Here is a 24,850-nt window from a genome sequence, read left to right as displayed (position 1 = left end):
TGCTCTCACTAGCTGTGTGACTCTGACCCAGTTACTTAGCCATTCTGAGCTCCAGTTTATTCATATAAAAAGAGACGGTTCATCTGCAAAGCTGTGGTTTTCAAATCCTATAGCATGGAACTCGAGGGCTCTGAGCAGCTTTCTCAGGGGCCACTGAGAGAATTGTGAAGGAGATAAAAGAGATACCCACTGGTCTTCACCCAGAGCAGCCCCACTTTTGTCATTTATTAGGTTCCCATGTGGGATTTTTTGTTGTTTTTGTTTTTTATATATATATAAAAGGGGTGGGAGGTTCCAGTGCTTTGAAAGAAGAATGACATAAAACACTGGTCTAGATAATTTCAGTAATCCCACCAACTATACTCTGTGATCCTTGGCTGTAGTCTCAGGAGTGCCAAGTTTGCTGCAGTTGTGTCTGAAGGATGTATTCAATTAAGCCACGGACTAGGAAGGACCAAGCTGTAGAGACACACAGAGAAGGATGGCTTAAACTTTTTCATTCTTTCGCTTTACAAACATCTTTGTCCCAAGAAATTACTCAAAATTAAGTATACTGCTATCACCACAAAGTATTGATAGAGGCCATTAAGAACCAATCCAACTGCTTATCCAATGCTGGAATCCCCTCCTCTCCATCCCCATCAAGTAGTTAGGCAATGTCTTCTTGAATTCTTCCCATGACTGTGAACTCATCCCATTTGGCCATATCTGACTTGAACCCCTGAGGGGATGCAAGACAAGCTCAATCCCTCTTCACAGAGTAACCCCTCAAATAATTGAAGAGAGTGGCTCCTCACCATCTTCAGTCGGTCAAGCTAATCACCCCGACCGTTGAGCTCTTCTGTTTATGACATAGGTTTAACTCCTTTCCCCATGCAAGTGGTCTGCACCATTTGTTTTTCCTCTCTTGATGGAAATGCACTAGAATGGAGTGAGACATCCTGCACAGACTGGCCAAAGCAGAGTAGAACAGACCAATTCTCTTTTTCTTGTCCAGCACTTTTCAACCCTTTGCACGTGAGAATCCCCTGGGCATCTTTTTTTAAAAAAAAAAAAACATTGTATTTTAGGCTTCCTCTCTGAACAATTAAATCAGAAATTCTGGGGGTGAGGTTTAGGCTCTGATGTTAAAAAAAAAAAAAAAAAAAAAAAGTCGAAGCAATTCTTTTCTGTGGCTAGAATTAAGAACCACTGCTTTTGACACTCGGTGCAGAAGTCCTTGCTTCTTGCTTCTGATTGGCCAATAAGCTATTGGAGTGTACTACACAGCTTGGTTGGGAGGTGCATTTGAGAAAAGGAGAGAATGTTGTTTGAGTATCTTTTATACATACATAAGTACTGAGCTAGACACTTAGGCACATTATTCCATTTATTCTTTATCATGAGTTAGGTGGGTTTTTTTTGCCCGGGTTTTACAAAGGAGAAAACCGAACCTCAATGACATTCAGCAATTCAAGGTCACTCAGCTAAACAAGTGGGAGAACTGGGATTCCAATCCAGATCTATTTGAGCCCAAAGCCCACCCTGTTTTTTATCATATTGCTCTTCTTTCTTTAATTCAATTAATTTCACAATGATTTATTAAGAATCAGGAATGTGCTAGATGTGGCCTGGGCCAGCCAGTGTTGTGAGCTGGAGTTCTGTGGTCATATGCCAAGCTCTGCCAGGACACAGAACATTTTCTTTTTTCATTCAATGATTTGTTTATGGGTACATTTTCTTGAAGGAAAAATCATGTCAACGTAATGCAGGCTTTGTAGAGAAATAAGTCTTTGGTATTTGGTTGTAAAATAAATGTCAGAATAAAATGTTTGAGAAAATAAAGAGCTGTCTATGAAATCACTTCCCACAGAGCTGTAGCATACCGATGGGCTATTGCTGCTGCTTCATTATTTAAGGCAAATTTGGTACCTAAGGAAGGCGTTGCTATGCCCCGGAAGCTACTGAGCTCCAAGGCTATCGGCCCCTTGTCAGGACGGACCACAGAGTGACTTCCCATTGTCTTAGCCACAAGGTGTCTTATCCTTTAAAGGCCGTCTCACTCAGGCGAGTGATGTGACCAGCAACCAGTGGCCCTGAGACTCTTCTCATCAAAGCTTCTGGAACACACTCAGATAAAGAGGTTGGCCACTTTTTTCACCTTAGATGGATGAAGGCCATTGTGGGGGCTGCTTATAGGCTGAAAGTACAAGTCAGGGAGGAATAATAAGGTAAGCATAAATAAGGTGGTCCAGACCAGAGAAGGAGCTAGAAGAGAAAGCGAAATGGAGAACAGAGAAGTAACGAGACAATGGAAGGTGTGTATGGATGACCGACAACTCTAGATGGGAATTCCTGGCCGTAAATGTCCGCCTACCCAGCATCTAGCTCTCTCCTAGGCTGAAAGCAACCTGACCTTCAGGGACAGCCCAGAAAGCCCCCCTTCCTTGGGGGCTTCCCTGATCACCTCAGATCAGGTCACTACCCCTCCCTCCCATGCTCTCCCAGTGCTGTACTCACCTCATCACAGGACACACAATACTCAGTTAATTTGGACTCGTTCCTTAGCAGTCTCCTCCTTTGATCCTCAAACCAAGCTTCTTAACTATGTCCTCCAGGTGACTTACAGGTGTGTCGAAGCTTTTGCACACCTCAGCACTTAGGCCATCCCAGCTGCTGGAGCCCTGAGCAGCCTAGTTTGTTTAGCCAGTATGTAGCAGAACTGTTCTTGGTGTGCCATGATAGAGAAAATGTTCGGCAACATTGTTCTAGAATGCGTCATCAATAACTGAAAGGAAGAAAGGGAGGGATGGAAAGAAGGAGGGAAGGAGGAAGGAAGGAAGAAAGGAAGGAAGGAAGGAAGGAAGGAAGGAAGGAAGGAAGGAAGGAAGGAAAGAATAAAAGGAGGGAGGGAGGAGGGAAGACAGGCCGTAGTGGAAATAAGTTTTCAGCAACTGGAGATACTCAAGAACCATCATTACCAGGTGGTTCTGCAAACAGTTTCTGTCTAAGTCGGAGGTTACAACACAGACATTTAAGGTCTTCCTGGTCTCTTGAGCCCGACTCCTGGTGGGAAGGATGTGGACTTTGGAATCAGAAAGCAATATGTGTGAATCCCAGCTCTAAGACATGGTCCCTAGAACTTCGTTCCAGTTACTTAACTTCTCTATGCCTCAGTTTTCTCATCCATACAATGGGCATAATACTTTTGCAATACTCTTGGCACATGGTAGACACTCAATATTTTTCCTAAGATCTTAAAATTTTGTTCCAGAACCACTTTTGCCACGAAAGACAGTTAACATGATTTAGTGATTAAGTCTGAGTAGTTGAATTCAAATCATGATTCTATATATTTATTAGTCTTATGACCTCAGACAAATCCCTTAACCTTCTCCCAGCTCCCGTGCCTCTGATTTTTTATCTATAAAATGTGGATAACTGCACCTACCTTACCAATTTTTGTTTGGAGGATTAAATGAGTGGACATGGGTAATGTCTTCTGAACACAACCTGTACATCATAAACACTCAAGCTTATGTTCCCTCTCATCACTATTATCCAGAAGGAGGCAGCTAACAGTAGCCGGTAAACGGATGACGTGTGGATGCACCCAGTCTGGGGTGCTGTGGTGTAATTGTGGGGGAAACACTGCAGCATCCACACCTGGTGCCGTGTGCTGACAGTTGGGTGGGAGAGGCAGGAAAGTTCATTTGCAGTTAATATATATTCAGCCGTGCTAATTAGCACACGCCCCAAAGCCTAAAATAAATTAAGCTGGTCTTAAAAATAAATGAGGCTGTAGGCTAGGAAGAACATTGAGAAAAATTTTTTTAGTATTATTGTTGTAGTTGCTGTAAGAGTGAAAATGTTGATACAAACCAAGGTTGTCTGTGCACCAGAAGAGTCTGGGCCCCTGCATCCAGAGTCATACAGGGCTTTGCACATAAGCCAGCAAGTATTATGGTAACTTCCAGTGTTTTAGGATCTGTTACGTGGTGGACACTTTTCATATGTTGCATATTCATTCAACCTTTGCACGCCACCTCTGTTAGGGTCCTAGGGCTGCCATAACAAAACTGGATGGCTTAAAACAAGAGAAACTTACTGTCTCCGTTCTGGAAGCCTGAAGTTCAAAATCAGGGTGTCAGCAGGGCCACGCTGTCTCTGACATCTCAGGGGGAGAGCCTTCCTTGCCTCTTCCAGCATCTGGTGTCTGTTGGTAATCCTTGGCATTCCTTAGCTGGTGGATGCAGCATCCGGTCACGTGACCGCCTTCTCCTTGTGTCTCTTCACATTGCCTTCCCCAATTTTCCCTTTCTATAAAGCCACCAGTCATAGTGGATTAACCATAATGACTGTATGGTTAAGTCATTATGGAGGCCTTATTGCTAAATTAAGTCACATTCTAAGGTACTGGGGCTTAGGACTTCAATATATATGAGTATATATGGAGGGAAGACAATTTAACCCATAACAGCACCCTTTAAGGTGTATATTATCCTGTTGTTTTACAGATGAGCTATTTGAGCCTTAGGGGACCAGAAATGTGTCCAGGTCACATCGCTGGCATTTGGAGAAGCCCCCTGTCTTTCCGACCCAGACTAGACTCCACACTCTTCTACCTTTATGTGTGGGTTCTTCTGGTGCGTCATGGTGTTGCCGGGTGAGCTGGCACTCCTGGTGACAAGAGTTGATCCTACGCTTCACTCCAACACCTATTTCTCTGAATTGGCTTAATCAGTTCTGTGATCTTTGCAGAAACTATCTCAATGGGAGATGTCCTTCCCTTTTTGAAATCCTGAGCAGCCAGAGGACACCCTGACGTGCTGCAGGGACAAGTGGGAAGGGGTAGATGAGGAGAGGGGTGTTTCCACCAAGGCTTGCGGCTTCCTCCAGACCGTTAAGCGTCAGCTTCCATGTCTGTCACACCTTCCTAGTGGACCGTTGTCCCCCCATGGTCACCACAGACCAGCCCATGCAGTCTCCCTGTGTCCTGATTCACATAGCCCTTGGATTTGCTGGCCCCCATCCATCACCTTCTCATGCCTCTTGGGGGTACGCTAGGCTCCTGAGTGCAGGGGTGGGAACTGTGCATGGTCTTGGCATCAGGAGAGCTGTTTCTGGTCCAGGGTCTGTTCTCTGCTCTGGATCACATTACACTGTGGCATGGGTGCCATTTCTCTGGGCCAGCTCAGCAAGTCCCCCAGCCAGCTGAGCTCCTACGTCCAGTTGTCACAGGCAGTGTGACTTTCTCAGGCTCCACCACTGGCTCAGCCTTTGCCTGGGCTCTCCTGCTCCTGGATGCTCTGGCGGCCTCCTGGCTCTCAGATTGTAACCACTTTTGTGTTCTACTGAGGCACAGAGGATTTCCTCCGTGCTCCTCGCAAGCCAGCCGAGCATCAGTGGGGGCTGCTAGTGGGAGGAGCTATTTCTTCAGGACCTCTCACTGCCCACACCTATCCCGCCATCCCTTCCATCTACACGTCTCACCCCATAATTGTGTGGGCCTGTGTGTCTAGTGGTCCAGGCAGGAAGCATGGTAAAAAACAACCTGCCGGGTATATGGAGTTCTCCACCTCCCCTCTCCCATAGTTTCAGCCTCAACGTGGAGCATGGTCCACAATGCAACTTTTTATACTCCTCTCTCCAGCTTCTTCAGTTCCCCCCACCACTACCCCAGGCCCAGAGAAGGCTCTTGTCTCCTCTCTGTATGATGGGGAAACTGCCTTGACACGCCTTGGGTGTTTCCCTCCTCCCCTGGTTGGTGGTATAGATTCCATGCTCGAGGTGGTATAGATTCCATGCTCGAGCCCTCCCGCCCTTTCTCTTGACACTCAAAGCTAGGGTTTTGATATTAAGACAACAATGTAGCACTACAATGAATGTGGCTCTTAAAACAGCTTTGGCTTTCAGGAACTCAAGGCCAGGAATGCAAGTCTTGGTTCTCAAGTGGTTCTTTGCTGTCCTGGGGCAATTCATTTCAGCCTGATGGTCCGGGTTTTAAAGTTAAAAGAGTTGTAGGGTAAGAAGGAATGATCTAGAAAGGAAAAGCCCTGTGGTGATATCTTAGGAGACTGCCCTGCTTTTGTTTTCGCGTTGAGATTTTTGCAGCCAAGAAGACAATCCTTTCCTGGAATCACCTAGAGTTTGTGAGTTCAGTTGGTTGAAGCATCATTTTAAGGAGTCCTAGATTCTGGCTTCTAGGAACTGATTGCTTTTGCTCTAGTTCAAGGGCAGAGATAACATCTCTTATTCTGCCTCCCCCAATCCATGCATGTGCCATCAGCCCCCAAAAGGTAGGTGTAGATGGATGGGCGCAAGGTTGCCCATGGCCAGCATTTGATGGAATATAGTGAGTTGTCACTGAGTTACTAGCCTCTTCTTGATTAGCAGAAGATTTGTCACTGTATGCCTGCCACTGTGACTATAAACCTGATTATCTTATCCAATCTCTGTCATTTTACAAATGTAGAAACAGAGCCCTAGAAAGGAGAGAAAATTGCCCCAAAGGTTGCAAAGCTTCATGGTTAGGAAACCCTCGCAGGGCCCTCTGAGCACAGCTGAGCTCCCCGGGCTCACGACTCCCACACTTTCTCTGCACCAGCCATGCTGCCGTGAGCATTCCTTACGCTTCCCAGCCTACAGCTTGTTTTTCGACTATAATTATCCAGTTTGGAGGTGGAGATGGACAAGTGCAAATGCTTGACCCCAAGAAGCCCCAATCCATCTGCTCATGGCTGCCGAAGACAGAATTTTTGACAAGCTGGAGCCTCGGTTTCTTTGCCAAGAGACTTCATTCAGCCTGCTTGCCAAGGAAGGACCAGTTCTCCACTCAAATGAACTCCCCTTGGGAGTGTGGAGATTACAGTGCAGCTGCTCTTGATGCATCCATGCCACCCCATCAGAAGGCCCCTGCCCCGGAGGAGGCACTGGACAGACCCAGACAGGTGGCCGGGATGAGGGGTGCCCATCTTTGGGTCGACACCATTGCGGTAGCAGCAGGCTCGGCAAAGCCTGGGTGGGCCGTAGTGCTGTGCAGTCATTTCTGTGGATACGTAAAAAGCAGCTGTCAGCTCAGACACATTCCACGGAGCTTTCAGCCCTGATGGCTAGATTGGCAGGAAACCTGGGAGGAAAGCTTACTGACTGTCAATCACCACGGTGCACCTTTTCGCTCAATTTTTGTTTTCAAAGCAGAAACTGCCTGAGGACTTGAAATACTTTGTTCCTTCTGTAAGAATATATAGGAGTTCCCCACCTCTCCATGGAAAAATGGTGGTGAGAATTTGAAAAGCAATTGGGGCTCACAGATGCACATGCCATAGAATGGTGGGGGGGCCGGAACAGTGCAAGCTGTCCTGGGTTTGACCTCCAAACAGACCCCCCCACACACACACACACCACCCCTCCTCCCATTATACAAATAAGATCAGATGAAAATATACATCATAGGCAATCCTGAAGGTAAAACAGAAAGTAAGTCACAGAAGGGCTTTGAAAAGGGGAAAGAGTCCCACAAGCTTTCCTTTGCTGAAAGTTGCAGAAGGAGAGGGTTTGTTCCATGTGTGTAGGGTGATTATAATGGAATAAGACTGCTGTTCTTGTGTGGCTCGTCAGCTGTTCTTAAAGATAATTCTAAGAGAAATTCAAAGGATATTCTGAACTGTGGGAGAATCAGTGAAGGTGTTACTTTGAATGACAGCCCTCCCTTGGATGATGGTAAAAAGTTCATCACATTTCCTGTGCAAATAGACACCCCCAGGTACACTGTTGGGCTTCATTCATTCAAATGGTATTTCTGAGCTCTTCTTCTGTGTCAGGGGCTGCAGGACAGAAGAAAAGATAGGTCTGGTTCTCCTGCCCCCTACTCTCTCTGGGGAGAAGTTAGGATGTGCAGAACAAAACATTTTACTGACATGGCAAGACAGAATTGTCCAAAGAATTGGCCACACCTCGTATGAGAGTTTCTAGCTGTCTTATATCAGCTGCCAGAGCCAACTCCCCACTTTGTATTCCCCAGAAGCTGCTCCCCTAAAGCAATATTTAGGTGCCAGGTAGGAAGGCTTGTTGAGGTCAACAGTGCAGGTGAAAAACCTGAGGGTGGGTTCTCACTCTGGCTTTCCTTTCCTGTTGGGACCTCAGCATCTTTTTACGGGATCTCTGATGTGTCTGAGTTGCTATGGGGATCAATACCCTCCCTGGAAACTGAAGCTGTCCCATGGAAGAGGAAGGGAGAGGGGGAGGGAAAAGCATGGAAGGATAAAAGGCAGGGCCTGCAGGGGGTAAGGACACACGTTGGGCATCCCCAGAGAAAGGACTGTGGAGACCAGAAGGCTTGGGGTGCTGTTGGCAAGAAGGAAGCATGAGTAGTGTTTCCGTGACCCTCGCAGCTCTATTTCCAGGTGGACCCTGTAGTGGCCTCTCTGTCCTCTGCCCCATGCCTTCCCTATCATTTTATCCATCACCACCCAAAGTTCCCACTTTGTTTCTAGCCCTCAAAACCCTCCACCTCATGCTGACCTTGACACCTCAGGAATCCATCCTCTTCTCCCCGAATCCTTTGCCTCTGTACCTTGGTCTAGTCACTGGTGCCCAAACGCACCCTGTGCCTCCCTTCTTTGTGCCTGGAATGCTTTTCGCACCCCTCTTCCCCTGTTGAACCTGCTGTCTCTGAGTCCCCCTCAAAGCTCGCCAGCCAGGCACAGTAAGCGTTCCTTCCTGCCTTTGAATTCCCGTCATCCCTGCAGCCTGTAGCATTTCTGTATCCTTATATAATGGCTGTGCTATATAATGATGGCTGTGTTCTTAATAAATGGTAAATGCAGGCAGGGAGGGAGGGAGGGAGGAAGGGAGAGAGGGACAGAGGAGGAAAGACACCCCCCTCGTCCTTTCACTCCGAATCAATAGGGCTTATGGGAAGTGATAAAGGATTCTGAGTCAGTAATTTTTGCTTAATTAAGACAGTTATATGGATAAAACTCTGAGGTCGGGGTGGGGTGCTTCCTGAGGCTTGGTGGTACCACATGGTAAAGCAAAGGGCCCCTGACTTGGGGTGAGCTGAGCCAGAGCCTCAGATGACAGCAGGGGGTCCTGGCAGGAAAGAGGGGGCTCCTGCCCAGCGAGAACCACGCTCTCCTTGGGGTGGGCACAGCCCTGCCACCTGACTCAAGCCTCAGAACCCTTAAAAGTTCTTCCTCTCAGGCAACCACATGAGGACACCCTAATTGCCAGGCTGACTCTCATTTAAATTCCTCTCAATGGCAAGTGCAGAAAAGGTGACAAAATCCTGACAGGATTTCCGTTTGTTTTAATTCTGGGTTAGCTCCAGGGAACTCCTCATTAAGCGACATCACTGCAGCTGCGCGGGGCCAGAGCCCAGAGCGGAAGGCAGCCGGCGGGCGGGCTGTGGCCAGGGGCTCCCTCTGCACTTCTGCTCCTGCACCCAGGGGCGGAGTCCTCTCTCTCCTCCCGGCCCACCTACGCGTCACTTTCATATTCTATCCATGGGGCTACTTACACTGTTTATATTTCCTGTCTATTCTGTTTTATGGCCTCTTTCCATCTGCAGCATCTATCCTGTTGGTGTTCTGGTCTATTTACATTCCCCTGCCTGCTGAGACCCCCTCCTGTTTCATCTCCTTTATCAATCTTGTTTACCTTTTCCATTGCCCCTTCCTCTTGCTATTATCCAGTTATCTATCTATTCAATGGCCCTCACCCCTCCCTCTCTGTCTCCTGCTTTCGCTTTAATCCCGTGGGGGACCTGCCTGCTCCTCTCCCACCCCCACTAGATAGGTGAGCCTAATTCAGCTGACCTCTGGGGCAGCACCTGCTCAGCCAGGCACCCTCAGCCACACCCCACGAGGTCCTGTCCGACCGCTGACAAGCAGAGCTCCCACGTCTGCAGTATCCAGCCCGCGTCATGCCCTGAGCCCGGACTTCCTTTCCTGTTTCCTACAACCTTTCAAAGCAGTTGCTCCCCATCAGAGGAGGAAGCTGAGGTTCAGGGAGGCGGAGGGACTCACTGAAGGTCACACAGTTAATATGTGCAATATTGACAACCCACTTAGTTATCTGCATGAGCAACAGTCTGGATAATCTCCCCCTGCAGGAAAATGTAGCCCTGGTTTCTCACAGGCTCTGAGTGTTGCGTCCAGGGCGGTGGATTTCTCTCCTGGGGCTGCTGTGCTGTGGCTGACAGTCAAGTGCATCGCAGGAAAGGCCAGCGTATGGACCGGGGCTTTGCCACATTCTCTACAGAAATGATAATGCACGTAGGCTGCAGTGGCCGCTGTGATGGGGAGAGCCAGCGTGCCGGCTGCCAGCCTGCTCCCCAGCCCTCCGTCCCAGCCTGACAAGCCAGTCCCATGCCTTGTGTACCCACCCTGACTCAGGCGTGTGTGGGGTGGTGTCTGACGCCTAATGAGAACCCAAAGACAGCCCCCCAGAATTCCATATGGCCTTGGACAAATAATGGAGGCTAATTGGGGGCCCCTGTGATGTAGGCACTGGGGAGACGCCTGAAATGGAACCACCATGGGGCAGATGGAGATAAGTGAATCCTCAGGCCACTTGGTCAAGGAGAAAAAAAAAAAATGACTACTTCTAGATCAGTGAACTTCTAAAACAGGAACCCAAAGTCAGAGGAAAGCAACAATGAAATAGAACCCCCAGGAAAACTGTAGGGGAGTGAAGGCAGCTGCCTCAAATTCTTCCCTGGGTCCCTCTTACCTCAAAAGTTGAATTCAAGACCCTCCCGACCCATAGCCTACCTCTTGTATGTTACGTGTCCTCACCCTCTGGTGGATTCCTCATCCTGCCCGATTAAATGACACAAGGGTCCCTGGTCATACCATGTCTGCTGTAGGGAAATGACTTGAGACGCCTGGGGACTTGCTCCAGAAAGAATGGATGGCCTTTCTGTGGCCGACGACTAGGGGTTTTGTACTGGTTCTGAAGGGTTTTACAGAGTCCAGTGGTGGCGAAAGCACATGTGCCTCAGCTACTACTTCAGAGTAGAGAGGTGACGGGCACCAATATGAGTTGGGAGCACAGAGGAAAGGGACACGTCTGGTATGGCAGGTTGACAAAGGCTTCATGGGAAAAGGGGCCACTTAAGCTGGGTCTTGAAAAACAGGATTCATGCAAATATCCTACGTGGAAAGATCATGAGCAAAGGCAGGGACGTGCGTGGAGTATTTACGAGCTCAGAGAGAAGAGCTGGGCGTGGTGATGAAGGTGGAGAAGATGATGGTTTTCTGGAAGCACCTGACTTCACTAACTGACTCCGCCCGGGGCGGTGGCCGTGTCTTCATAGCTTCTGGGTCTGGGTCGTCATGGCTGGTGCCAAAGGAGTAGCGCTAGTCACTGGCTGTGTAATGATGATGGCGGTGCTCTGTGTCATGGTGACGCTGATGCTGCTTAATGGAACTCAAGCCACTGTCACCATAAGTCTGAGGACCAAGGACCAGAGCCCCGGAAAACTGAGCGAATTTCTAACAGCACGTCCTCCTCTGCCCGCTTCTTCCTCAAGCTTTCTCCAGCCGACGTTGTAGCCTTTGCAGGAAAGACAGGTAGGGGGTGGCCAAGCTGCCTGGGATCACCTGCCCAGGGCCACAGACGCTGTCACAGAAAAGTAATTTCGTTGTAAACGTCTATCCGGGGAAGTCCCGCTGCTGCACACAGCAGGCCGGGCTGGGCCACTGCCATCCTGCCACCACAGTCCGGGGAATAAAGGAAAATGCTCAGCATTCAATTTCATGTAAATCAGACTTTATTTGCTCTGGTGACAGGTTATTACCTTCTGCAGGAAAGGAGGGGGGAAAAACGGCTGCTGGCTGGAGACACGGCTCCCCCACGGAGGATGTGTCCAACAGCACCCGTGGCTGAGTTGTTCACCTGGCCCACTCCTTGCTCTCCCCCCTCAGCTTCTCCACCTGCATCTACTGTCTCCCAGGAGGCTCACCTTCACAGCGCTGGCCCTAAGCCTTGTCACTGGTTGTGTGGAGCCATCTATTTACACCGACTGCCTCCCAAGCATGTCTTACACAGCCCTCCCGCACATTGTGGAGGGGCCCTCTCCCTTCCAGAACATTCTATTTGCTTCTGTCCACCTCGCTGAACTTGATCAAGCCTTTAAGGCCCAACTCAAGCCCCAAACCTCCATGAAGTCCTCTCTGTCCTCCCAATCTGGGACGTTCTCTCTCTCCTTTCAGTTGGTTTAACCTCGACTTCTGTCCTGTCTATCACCTGTCCTGTCCTGACAGATACCCTCCTACCAGCAATCAACACATTTACTGAGAATCTGCTATGTGCTTACAGGGATGGTTGTTGTTTTCTGCTATGGAATCTGTGTGCCAGGCCCGGTGCACGGCAGGACACAAACATGCCTGGGTCACAGTCTCCGCCCTCAGCCTGCTCACAACCCACTGGGAGAAGTTACGTTGTACACACGAGGAGGAAGCCAAGCGTCACTCAAAGTCCACAGTAGAAGCTCAATAAATGTGTTAGTCAAGATAAGCCAGGTTATGCTCAAGCAACAGATGCCACGCACATTTCAGTGGCTTAGAAACCACCGGGATTTCTTTCTTGTCCTTGCCACACATGCACAGTGGTCAGCCAGCAGACGTGCTGGCTGGTTGCATTATAGTTACTCAGGGGCCTCCATGGGAGAATGTGGCAATGAAATAAAGCTCTCTCTTGGAAGTGACACAGCTCATCTCCACTCACAAGTCACGTGGCCCCGCCAAACATAAGAGGGCCAGAAAGTGCAATCCTACCAAGTGTCCAGAAGGCAGAGAGCTAGAAATACTTGGTGACTAGCACTGGTGGCTTCTCTCAAGTGCCTAGTTTACTGCATTTCATGAGGGACGAGCTACATCGGAGGTCTCTTTTGTCCACCGCTGAATCCCCTGATAAACACTGAGGCTGACGGGCAGCATTGGGTCTGATCCTTTGTCTTGGTGCCGAGCTCACCTATGTGAGTTTTTGGCCTTGAATCCACCGCCTGTGCCTCCTTAGACCACAAGCCCTTAGAAGGAGGTGGCCGCACCTCACGGCTTCATACCTCTTACACATAAGGGCAGTGAGGCTTAGGCACAACCCCTCGCCCCGCAGGAGAGGCAGAAAATAAGAGGCACTATAGTGTCTGCTGAGACTGGTCTTTATTATTTGGTAGTAAGCAGACACTTTTGGAAAAGTATGTGTACAAAGGCTTGTGTGTGTGTGTGCGTGCGCGCACGCATAGCAGCTAACACTGGAAGGGAGGAAAGCAAACAGGAGCTGCATATTTTTTCGCTGCATAGCTCCCACAAGTAGTTCATCAGCATTGTGTTTGAGGCAGTTTTGGTGGGGGGGGGGGGGTCAGAGGAGAAGACCTTGGGAGATGAGGGTGTGACCCTGCTTTTGGCGGCTTTATTTGCTCCCCTACTGCGAGTGCTGGTTCATACTCCCGTCTTTTCTTCCATTGGGTCCTTTCTCCTCTTCTCTCTTCTGTCTCTTTTCTCTACTTCGATTGCCTATCCCTTTCTCCGGAGTCACCATGGCAGGTGGGAAAAGAGGATAGGCAGAAGATATGGCCTGAGTCAGGCATGTGAGAGAACAGGACTGGAGTCCGGCAGCAGACTGGCCAGTGTTTGAGGCTGAAGTCGTGGCTCAAGTGTCCTTGTCATGGTCACGGTTTTAGATGTACTTGACCAGGTTTGGGAGACTTGGCAGAGGGAGTTGGGAGCAGAAATCGTTTGAAGTCCTCTGTCTTCCCCTTCCCGCACCACCCCTCATGTTCTTCTTTAAGGCCGGGGAGAGAACACAACTGGGATCTGATCCCACAGCTTGTGGGCCCCCTTGGGCATGCTGGGGTCTCCCACCAGTCATGCCCAAGCCTGTCTGGGGTTTTGCTGCATCTCTGATCGAGGGCTGCAGGTCAGGGAAGGCAGAGCTGCCCTAGTCGCAACACTTCTGCATCCCCAGCCTCCGACGCTGGAGGGCTGCCAAGCTCACCATCTGTACCCCACGGCCAGGAGTCTGCACTGCCAGCTTCGGAATCAATTCCCCACCCCCTCCTGTGCTGGGAACCTGCCAGCGCCCCAGACTGCATCATACAATCGGATAAGCTTTGCCAGGTTTATGGCCAGTAATTTATGGCCTTCTTTAGCTACATCTATCACGCTGTACAGTCGTTAATCCCAGAGTCTTTGCCCACTTTGCAGAAAATAGCTTGCAATTCCTTACAATGTAGCATTTGCTAACTCACCTGTCGGACCGTCAGGCTGGGTGGGGGTGACAAGCCACTCTAGTTACTTCTTTCCATCTTCCTTTGCTTAGGTGAGCCAGGCCTCCTGCCTCTGGAAACAGCACCAAGGACCTTTGTTACCCAGTTACTGTCCTGCTCTCTCCTGTAACTGCTGCAGTGACAGCTGCAGACCTCAGCGTGTCCTGTAAAGGCAGTGGGGGTGCTGAGGGAGGGTGGGCTCACAACTCTAGCAAGGGAAGAAGCTTTCTCTGCTACAGAAGGAAGACAGGACAGGCTCCAGGCAGCACAAACTTACTTCCTCCTTATGCAGTTTTGGGGGTGGGATGTGGCCTGAGGGACCATGTACACACTTACAAAGAAGCATGGGGTGTGTGAAATGCTCCCGTGGTCAACCCGGGCTTAGGCACGCCAATCAGAGGGTCGATTTGGACCCCTGAAAACTTCCAACGGCAGCAGACAAAAGGATACATCAATAATATGTCAGTGCCTTTGGCTCCAGGATGTATCACATGGTGTTTCATTCATAGCCAGTATTTTGAATTGAAGCTATTCCAGCGTTAAAATGAAGTCTCCTCTTAAGGCGTATCTCCCTATCTGAAACTGAGGTTGCTTGGGCAATTGTAAATCATGGTGAGGAAGGACCGGTAGGGTGAAAAGATTTAGACTGTGATCATACAGCACCTCGAGTATATGTACCAAGGTTGAACAATTAAGTTCACGAGCTTTCCACTGTGTGAGTGCATGATGGAAAGTTCGCGAACTTTTGTATTGTCCGACCTTTCCTATGTGTGTAACATGCACATATCATATTGATTATAGGTATTATATATATGTATCCCAGTTTATTTTTATTATGTTATTATTTATTATTTCTACCTTTCCTACAATGAACATGCATTGTTTTATACTTGGAATAAACACATCCACCACAAATGAATGACAATGCTCATTGTGCTTGCCCAGTTGGTCGATGTGACTAGTGTCCAAGGTGTCTGTCCCTCTCCTGGACACTCCTAGGACCAGGAGAATATCAAGAGTCACATCTATCTGTCCATGCCTTGTCCTTGGGCCCATTCTCTACTAAAGCACCTGGACCTCTCTGGTTTCATATTTGATCTTCTGCCAGTAAATACAGAAAGAGAGTCTCCATTACTGAAGAAGTGGAATGGCTCCCAGTGCAAATGTCATATTCTGTATCCTCAGTGCTTAGCTCAGGCTGCTCAAGAAATATTTATTGAATGGGTGAATGAATGAATGAGTGAATGAAGTGACCCTGGCTGCTCTTCATTTCAAACAAGCCAGCGGAGGCAGTAGGTTCAGGCGGATGTCATTTTGCTGTCCCGGGTGTGGGCACATCAGCATCAGGACTGAGGGCAGCCGCTGCTGTGCTAGTCCAGTCAGGGTGTGGGTGGTGCTGACACAGCACGAACTGAGCCAGTGGGGGCGCTCTCTGTACTGGGACAGCAGGCACAGTAAGGTTTCCCACCCAACGTGCAGTCCACCTTAGGGCGCTGGTTTGCTTGTTTATTTGTCATTACCGGCACTCTCTGTGAAAGGCAAGTACGTTTCTGCTGGCTTTAGAGCGGACCCGCTGCAGTCGCTGGCTCCTGCTGTCGTGCCAGGGTCGTCTTTGATGGCCTATCTTCTGCGTGATGCTCTCTGTGCAGCTTGGCCTCGGCAGGTTCTCAGCTAGAGTGGCGTTGACATTAGACTCCCTGATTTTGGAGGATGGGGGGAAGAGATCTTTAGGTATATGAATCTTTGCAGCCCAGTCCTTTAGCGTGTAGTCAGCTACAACGTAGAATAAGGTCATCAAATGTGCGCGCGTGCACACACACACACATACCCTTTCTCTCCAAATGGTAATGGAAGCAGCTCCCTCTTTCAGCCTCTGTCTCCCCCGACCTCAGCTGCCATCATTCATCACTTTAATCAGAGTTGGAGGGGTTACGAGGATGAGAAAGTTGTGCAAAGAACCCTGACCCTCAGCCTGAAGGTGAAGTGAGTTTGGAAAGTTTATCCTGGGAACTCTGGAGACGTTCACAAAGACCACAACTCAGCAGTTTGGTTTTCTCCACACAGAAGGGTCAGAGATGAAAGAAGCAGAGTTTAAGGGCCAGTAGAATATGTTCGCAGAGCTATATGACACTTAGGAAGGGTGCCCATGCTTAGTATTTGCAGGAGAGCCTTTCTATTCATCACTGAGTGTGAGGCAGGGGTGGGTAGGTGCATAAAGGTCAGAATTGACACCCTTGCCACAGGCTAACCATGTTGACTCAAACTCATATTCATTGTATATGGGGGCTGGCTGGCGGCGGGGGCATGGATGATAGCAGAAGCTAAAGTCTTGGGTCTCAGACTTAATAACCCAGTGACCTTGGGAAAGCCACTTAACCTTCCAAGCCTCACTGTCCATCTCCTATAACCCTGTGTGCCGAATAGGAATCAAAGGAGTCCGTGTTCGTGAAAATGTTTTGAAAACATGAAAGTTCTTTACAAATGCAAAACATGATTAGAGTAAGTGCATAATAAGTACTTGTTGAATGAGTGAATAAATGGAGCTCAGTCGTGGTGTGCTATTAATTTTGATGACATATTGATACCACTAGCACGCATTTTATCGATTGATGGAAATTCTGTGAGTACTGGTCAAAACAAAACTGCAAAAACCACAAATTTCATCGCTGAGTGATAGATGGCTTTATACTGGTTTTCTTCATTTCATTTGTCTCTGTCTTGTCTCTCCCCCCCCAACCCCAATTATACTGTAAGCTGCTTGAAAGCAGAGATCCGGTCGTACGCAGCTTACCCAGTATCAGCGAGGCCCAATAGTTGACCTTAGTGAATGTCTAGGGATTGAATCTTGGATCTTTCTTGCACATGATCGGGGCCGCTATGAGCCAGCACCTGACTGGGCTGCCATCTGCTGGTTGGACCTGAGGGGTTGAAAGGAAGCAGGGTGGATGGAGGGTATACTTGCAGACGTGCCTGCGGACCCCTTCATCTCTCATGTTCACCACAGTTGGCCTCGAATCAAATAAGAGACTAATGGGATGTCCACAGCAAGTGAAATTAAGCTGCAGTTTTCTCCCCAGCCTTCTGGGTGATGTTTCACCCTCTCCTGAGAGGGGTAACTAAGTGGCTGGCTGTGACATCTCCCTCCCCACCATTTAAGTGGTTTCTCTCTTTCCTGGCCAGCTAAAGGCCCTTCCTTGGCAGTCACTGGCTAGGAAGTAGAATAAAAATACTGAGACTGGGGCAGGGAAAAGCTTTTCACCAAAAAAAAAAAAAAAAAAAAAAAAAAGACAAGAAAAAAGAAAGAAAGAGGTGAACAGCCAGGCAACCTTTAAAAGGAACTTCTACTTAGACCGCATGAAAATGCAGGCAAAGTCTTTCTTTTCCACGAGGCCTGCCCCAAGGAGAGTGAAATTGCTTTCCCTCTGTTTTTATTATGTGGAAGTCTTTCTGACTTCCTTCAAGTGTCTCAAGTCCCTAAGAAAAGTGTTGCCCTGAGCGCCAGCACACTGCTCTCCTCTGCTGTGCCTCGCCATGGACGCTGTGAAGGGAAATGGGGTAACTGCCACGGGGCCCCAGCAATTGACCTAGGACGGGGCAGGAGGCAGAGGGCGCGATATACCAGACAAGCAGCTCCTGACACTCAGATAGTGAAAGTAAAGCTGAAGGGCCAGTGGGATGGGAGAGCGTGGTAAGTACCACAAACAAGCACAGACAAAGGGTATAAACAAGGCTGATGGATGGAGAGAGACAGAGACCATTTCAAACCGGACCACCTTTCATGATACGAAGGAATCATCTCTGTGGGGAGGGATGGAGCTATTAAAAGGATGAACTGATTGCTGAGCAGCTGGGGCCCACCCAGCTTGTTCCATGGACCCAAAGCTCTTTCAACAATGACGTGAAAAAGGTAGAAACTAGTTATTAACAAGGAAAAGAAAATCCAGAGGCCAGTCTTGTTTGTTTAAAGAGAGCACAGCCATGATTTATCATCATACTCAGAGGCTAAATAAATATTTGCGAAATGAGGGCAATAGAAAGGGAGAGGGAACCCGTAAAGCGGTGCCTGTGTCCTCGAGAAGGTGCCTGTGTTCAGGGGCCTTGGGTGGGGCTTAGCTCTGGGAACACAGGGGCTTGGCCTTGGAAGAACATCTCAGGTCCAGGTTCTCATCGCGTTCAGCAAGTTCACAAGAACCTGGAAAGGTTTTTGACGGACTTCTGTTCCTGTAAATAGACCTGCTAACATGTTACCTTCCCGGATTAGGGGCATATGGGCAACAGGAAAACGGAAACAAGAAAATAGCCACACTTTCATTTCAATCATTAATTTCTCCAGTTCCTGGTTCCTTGATGAATCTTGTTGTTATTGTTGTTGTTGTTGTTGTTTTAGTTCAACCGTAGAAATTATGGGACTGGGAGAAACCCAACAAAAACATCTATCCCATTCCATTTAGATCAAAGTATCAAAGAGGGATAGAATAATCAGCCGGGAAGGGCCTTAGAAATCCCCTAGTTCCAGCACCATTTATATAACAGCGGAGTCCAACCAGTCCCAGAGGGGAGAGGGGCTCATCCAGGGCACACAGGCGCCTGGGTCCCACACCCCTGCTTCTCACCGCCGTGCTCCCTTCCCTAGACTGCGCTCTCCGCCCCAGTTTGGTTTTACCTCTTTTTTAGTTCCTCTACTCAGCCCATTTTGGGGTTTCTAATAAAGTGCATCATAGGGTAAAAGGCTGACTGCCAGGGGGAAAGAAGGAACATGCAAGCGCCGAGCTAATGAATTAATTGGATTTTGATGCACTAAGAGTCCATAATGAACTCTCGATTATTTCGGGATACATTCCCAATCTTCTTCATTCTCCTCCAGCTCTGCTTGAGGCTGAGTAATCTGGGACGTGTGTAAAACAGGGAGGGTTCTTGTGGAAACAAAACAACCAACCATGGTCTAATTTTCTTTACTTGTCTCTTAAAAGCCTTTGGAAGGTTCTGCTTATTGTCCATCACCTCTTAGAATGCACGCATTTTGAGGGCCAAGGTCTAACTTATGTTCACATCTCTCCGCCCTCCCAACACCACTCATCAATATCTTATCAACCTTTTTTTAATGTCCACAAATGGAATTCATTTCTAGCGATTTCACAGTATTCCATTGTATGCTATACTGTAATTTATGTAAGCAGACCTTTATTATTGGGCAATTAGATCATTTTTTAATTTTTTTAGTGTCTCCACCAGTGCTTTGATGAGGTGAGCCTTCTTATAAATAACCTTGGGCACTTTCCTAATTGCGTTGTAAGGTCAAGTCCTAGAAGTAAATGCTGGGTTAAAGCGGATGTGTGTTTGTAAGGATTTGCACACATTACATTCTAGAAATATCACACCAGGGGTGGCCGGTGAGCTCAGTTGGTTAGAGCGTGATGCTGGTAGCACCAACTTTGCTGGTTTGAATCCCTGCATGAGCCGCCATAAGCTATACCCTCCTGAAGAAAAGAAAAGAAATACTGCGCCAGTGGTATATGAGAGTTCTTATTTCCCTGCACCCTCTCGCAGTGGTTCCTGGGAGGAAATTTCCCAGTGTCCGATATCAGTGAGAAATAACTTCCTTCTACAGAGTCGCTCCCAGTGAGTGGCATTATTATTCAAGGCCTTTACCCTCAGCGACTGGTGTCCAAGTTCAAGCCCTTTCAAATCCAATACTGTATATTTATAAAGGTCAGTCTATTGTTTTCATCCTCCACTGGTTTGTCTGACCTCATTTGTAGACTCACCATTTCTACGTCTGGTGGGGCTGGGTGAGGGTGGAAGAGTGGGGATGGGATGACTAAAAAGACCAGAGCTCCAAAAAGAAGTGACAGGTCCTCCTTGCTCTGTCTTAGGAAGGCAGTGTCCTCAGAAACAACGTGCCAGCTCCACAGGGTCATCCTGTTTGTAAAAAGGAAAAGAGGTGACGAATTTGGTGATTCTCTTAAGACCCAGAATTCTCCATGGGCTGAACCATCTGAGACAATTGTTCTCAAAGTAGAAAAGTGATCTCATCTTTCATCCTGGATGTGACATCATAATTCTGGTTTTATGGCAGGCAGTCCCCTGGGCATTCCTGCCTTCCAGACAGTCATTACAAGATGGAGATAAAGAGAAGACAGATTTTGAAACAAAGTTAGTGATGAGGGAAAGGGTGACGGTGGAGGTGTAGAGCTGAAGGGGGAAAGTGTGACTAAGGGAGCCAGGAGACATGGAACAAAGATGGGGCAGAGGAGAGAGAAAGGGAGAGCGGATGTGTTTCAGAGCAGCAGCAATGCGGAGGGCTCAGCGCCCAGGAGTGTGTGGGAGTGGCCGCAAATCCATCCTACCTCCCCTCCCCAAAAGCCACCCCAAATAAATATTTAATCTCAGTTATGTTCCCTAAGCCTGTCCTTCAAACCTAATTGCATCCTTAAGTCTCTCCTATGGAAATTCTGTCAGAGGGGTATCTAGAATCACCATCGAAATATGCAACCAACACAAAATTCCTGTGAATTAGTCTAGGCCTCCAGGTACCACTTGATATATTAATTATGTAATTTACTGATTAAGAGGATTAATAAAAAACCACTACTCATGAGATTTTCTAAAGCTCTTGACATGACATTTCTCTCCCATCCAGCTGAATGCCAGCAAGAGAGCTCCTGGTACCCGGGGCTGCATTCAGGGTTCACTTCCCAGCCGCCCTCTCCTGCCTGCAGTGGGGAGGTGAGCCAGGAGCAGGGAGACAGGGCAGGAGGGAGGACAAAGGGCCTCTGATGGAGAAGACACAGGTAGATTTAAAGTACCATCCGCTGTTGAGTGCCTTGAAGAAGTCAGGACCTTGGAGAGCAGCCGGATTGCGGCTGTTTGCCTTGTTGATATTTACACGTCTCTCTGAGAGCACTTTAATGGTAATAATTGTGCTTTTGCTAATCTTTGTTTAAACCAACAACCGGTTCTCTGGTTGGAAAGGTTTACTGTGACTCCACCTAAGGCATGTGGATTCAGTGCACACCAACCTCTCAAATGACATAGGAAAGCAAATAACTCCAGTTCATTCAGAGGGTTTTGTAAGCAGCTTTGCATGAGGATGACGTGAGCCTTAGCGAATAAGCACTTTGCTAAAATGCAAGGATGTAAGAGAAAACCCTCTATGGCCCAGCCAAAGTGTCAGGAAAGACCCACTTACTCACAGCTGATTAGAAAATATCAGACCCCCTTCCCAAGACTCAGCAAGGGAACAGGCCCGGGACAACCCCGGCATTCAGGGCTCTTCTTTCTGACGCATTCAGATAGCAATGCATTTTCCCAGCAGAAGCTTCCAGGTCGTTCCCTTCCAAGAGCAAGCAATGAACTTGGAACTTGGGCCAGAAGAGCTTAGCATAGATGTCAGCACTGTGTAGAGCTTTGTACAGTTGCCCTTATGTCCTCGATGGATGGTCTCTTCATAGGGACTGGGGGCTCTCAAACTGGGCTTTCAGGAGACTAGCAAAGGGAGAAATTGTGTTCACGCTGCCCCTTTTGTCCTTAAGGATAATACCTGGTGTGTCTTTTGTACCTGTTGATAGGCTATGGAGGAGCATTAAATAGACACATTTGGTAAGGACCGAAGTAGTGACATGAGGGCTGCTAGTTTGCTAAGTGTTGATGGCCTTTGGCCAGAAAGCAGTGCAAGGGATTTTTGTGAGCCAAGAAGTTTTGGGACCAGTGCAAAACTTATTGAAGCCCAAGTGATATTCATCTGTGCTTTTTTTTTTTAAACTGGTTTTCCCGTTCTGCCTTTCTTTTCCTGTTGTGATGGGTCTAAGAGAGAGCAAGTCCCCACTCTTTTGTGAATTCTATGAAAACATACTTTAAAGGAAAGAAAAGAGAGAGCCCTGGTGGATGGATTTGAGGTTCATGCCAATGCCGTGGGCTCTTTGTAAGGAAAATTTGCAGAGAGCCTTTTGTGCCCTAACACAATGCCATGTTTGGCTGGTGCTCTGGGGGTAACGGGAGGGGAGGACAATGGGATTGATCCATTGTGCTCTCTGATTTGGCCTTGTCCATTTGGTCAAACAACTGCTTCTAGCGATTTTATCATGGAACTTGGCCAGATGTTTGATTGAATTAACCAACCTGTGTGGCTGTATTTTTTCTAGTAGTCACAAACAATGCCTCAGGCTGTCATTAGACATTTTACTTCTGGTGTTTGGGGCCTGGCAGAGAAAAAGCAATATTGACTCTTCACGACAATAGCTAAAAGCTGGCAGCTTTATATCACCAGCCAAATCCCCTGTCCCCTTGTCAGCCAGGCTGCACCAGGTGGAAGGCTTCCTAGCGGCATCTTCCGTGGGGCCCACGCCGCCCTTCTCTGGCTATGCCATCCAGCAGTATCCCGTCTTCTTTTCTCCAGGGTCCACTGGGGACTTGTATTTCTGCAAGAATTTCTGGGGTGTGTTGTGTGCTCTCCCTTGCTTAGTCATTCAGCCATAACCTTTCCATTTAGACTCCTGCCTGCTTATGGTTCAGCTCCATAGTTCAATATTTTACATTTATCTCTATTGAATTCCAGTTGCCTCCTGTTACAAGAGACACTTAAATTACCCAAACCTCGCTCCACAAGCCCAGGCTTCAAGTCCAGGACAAATCTGTTTAGCACTTAGGAATCATTGGCTGTGCGAGGGGCTTGGGCTTATAAATGTGTCTGAATTGAGCATTTCTTAATGATGGCAAAAGCGGCAGACTTGGGTGGAGAGCACGGGAACCACTGAATTTATAAACTCTCAATGAGGTTTCCTCAGTACTGGGGGGAAAAAAAACCAAAAACATTACTTGGAGAGTGAGAAAGTAAATATAACAGTATCACCTTGTAGTGAACGAACAGTTAGCATTTTGCAGGCACCTACTACATATGAACAGTGTTACACACATTAAAAATATAAGGCAGCCTTTCCTTTAAAGGAGATTTATGATGTATTATGTCATTGTTGCCCCCCACTGACGAGGACAGAAAGTGGCATGATTTTTCTTGTATTTCAGGGTTGCACAAGTGGTTCGGGAAGGGAAAAGAGCTTGTGGTTTGCCAAAAGTGGTCGCCAGCTAGCTGATCTATTCTAATTTTCTTGCCAATGGATTATGGCCACTGAAAGACAAGCCAGACACTCAGGATGAGGGTCTTTAGAGGGAAGGAGTCGATATGGTGCCATTCGACACAGCAAGATGTGGAGAAACCTCAGCTCTAACGGGAGGGAATGAGTGGCAGACAGTTTGAACCAACTTATTTCCCTAGATGCACCCCCAATATTTTGGAATCCTGATTTTATTGACTCTCTAAGGCCTGAGGCAGTGATTTGATGGTTTCCCCTCTGGGACCCATTGAGCACCTGTAGTATTACAAAGTATTATAAAGCCCTATGAATCACAGGGCCAAAGAGGGCAAGAAGGTTGAAAGGTCACTTGCATCCATGAATCTATGGTTTCTTTCTGATTTGACGTCTTTTGCCTCCCTGTGGGTAAAGGGAATAGAAGAGAAAAAAACCAACCATAGGAGGGGAGGTTGGCATGGAAGAAGATTTATGCAAAGTGCTGACTATGCTACTTCCTAACTGTTTTCTGTCGGGCCCCCTCCTTCCTCTGTAGAAGTAGGTAAACAATAGCATTGTTTCTGAGGAGAGACTGGGAAAATGAGGTGGTATCCTGAAGGAACAGTGTGGCTGCTCAGAAAGCCCTTTGATTAACTCATATATTAAAAAGAAGAAAGGAAAAAGACATAACCAAGGTCAAATACAAAAGAGTATCGCAAGCCTATAAGAATAGTGCCAGGAAGGCTAAAACTCAGAATGAGCAGACGCTTTGGAAAATGCCGGGGACAAAACAAAAGCTTTCAGTAGCTATGTTCAGGATGAAAAGGGAGAGGCTCACTGCTTGGGGAACTTGGTACAAGGTTAAAGATGAGGAAAGAAAGGAGAACCACTCAAGTATTTTGCGTCTTTACCAGAAGGCAAGAGCTTTCAGCACAAGAGAAGAGAATCAATATTGTTAAAATAATCTTGAAACTCAAGCTGGATAAACAAAAAGTAAGTGGTTACCTGGAGGCTTTAAAAGTTTCCAAACCTGACATATTTCATGCCCGGGTTTTGAAGAAACTTTTATAAATGCTCATAAAACCACAATTTAGAAATGATTGAAGGAAGAGACCAAAAGACTAAAGATGAGAAAAATCTGGAGTTTCATAGGAAGAAAGCGGGTTCCTTATTATACTGTCTGGTGAATTTGATACTGAGTACCACTGAAACTCTAAGATTAATTGCTATTCAAATTGCCTCTGGGATCTTAGAGGGAAGTAGAAATCACTAGAAGCTAGCATGGGTTCACTGAGAACAAGACATATTAAATAGAATCTTATCTTCATTATCAGCAGATTGCTACTGCTAGATATATAAACCAGCTGAACACTGTAGGCATGACAAGGTCCTTCACAAAGTTTGCCTTCATGTACTTGTGGCTTGAATGGGACTGAGGTCTGCAGAAGACTGTTAGCTAGTATCATGGTTGGCCAGCCGTGCCCAGGCATTGGGTTACATCCACATTGTGAGGGCACCTTGTTGTATGTTGAAG

Source organism: Rhinolophus sinicus, linkage group LG17 (genome assembly GCF_036562045.2).
Source record: "Rhinolophus sinicus isolate RSC01 linkage group LG17, ASM3656204v1, whole genome shotgun sequence".
Taxonomy (NCBI): Eukaryota; Metazoa; Chordata; class Mammalia; order Chiroptera; family Rhinolophidae; genus Rhinolophus; species Rhinolophus sinicus.
The sequence above is the reverse complement of the archived record's forward strand: the minus strand, read 5'-3'. Positions refer to the sequence as shown.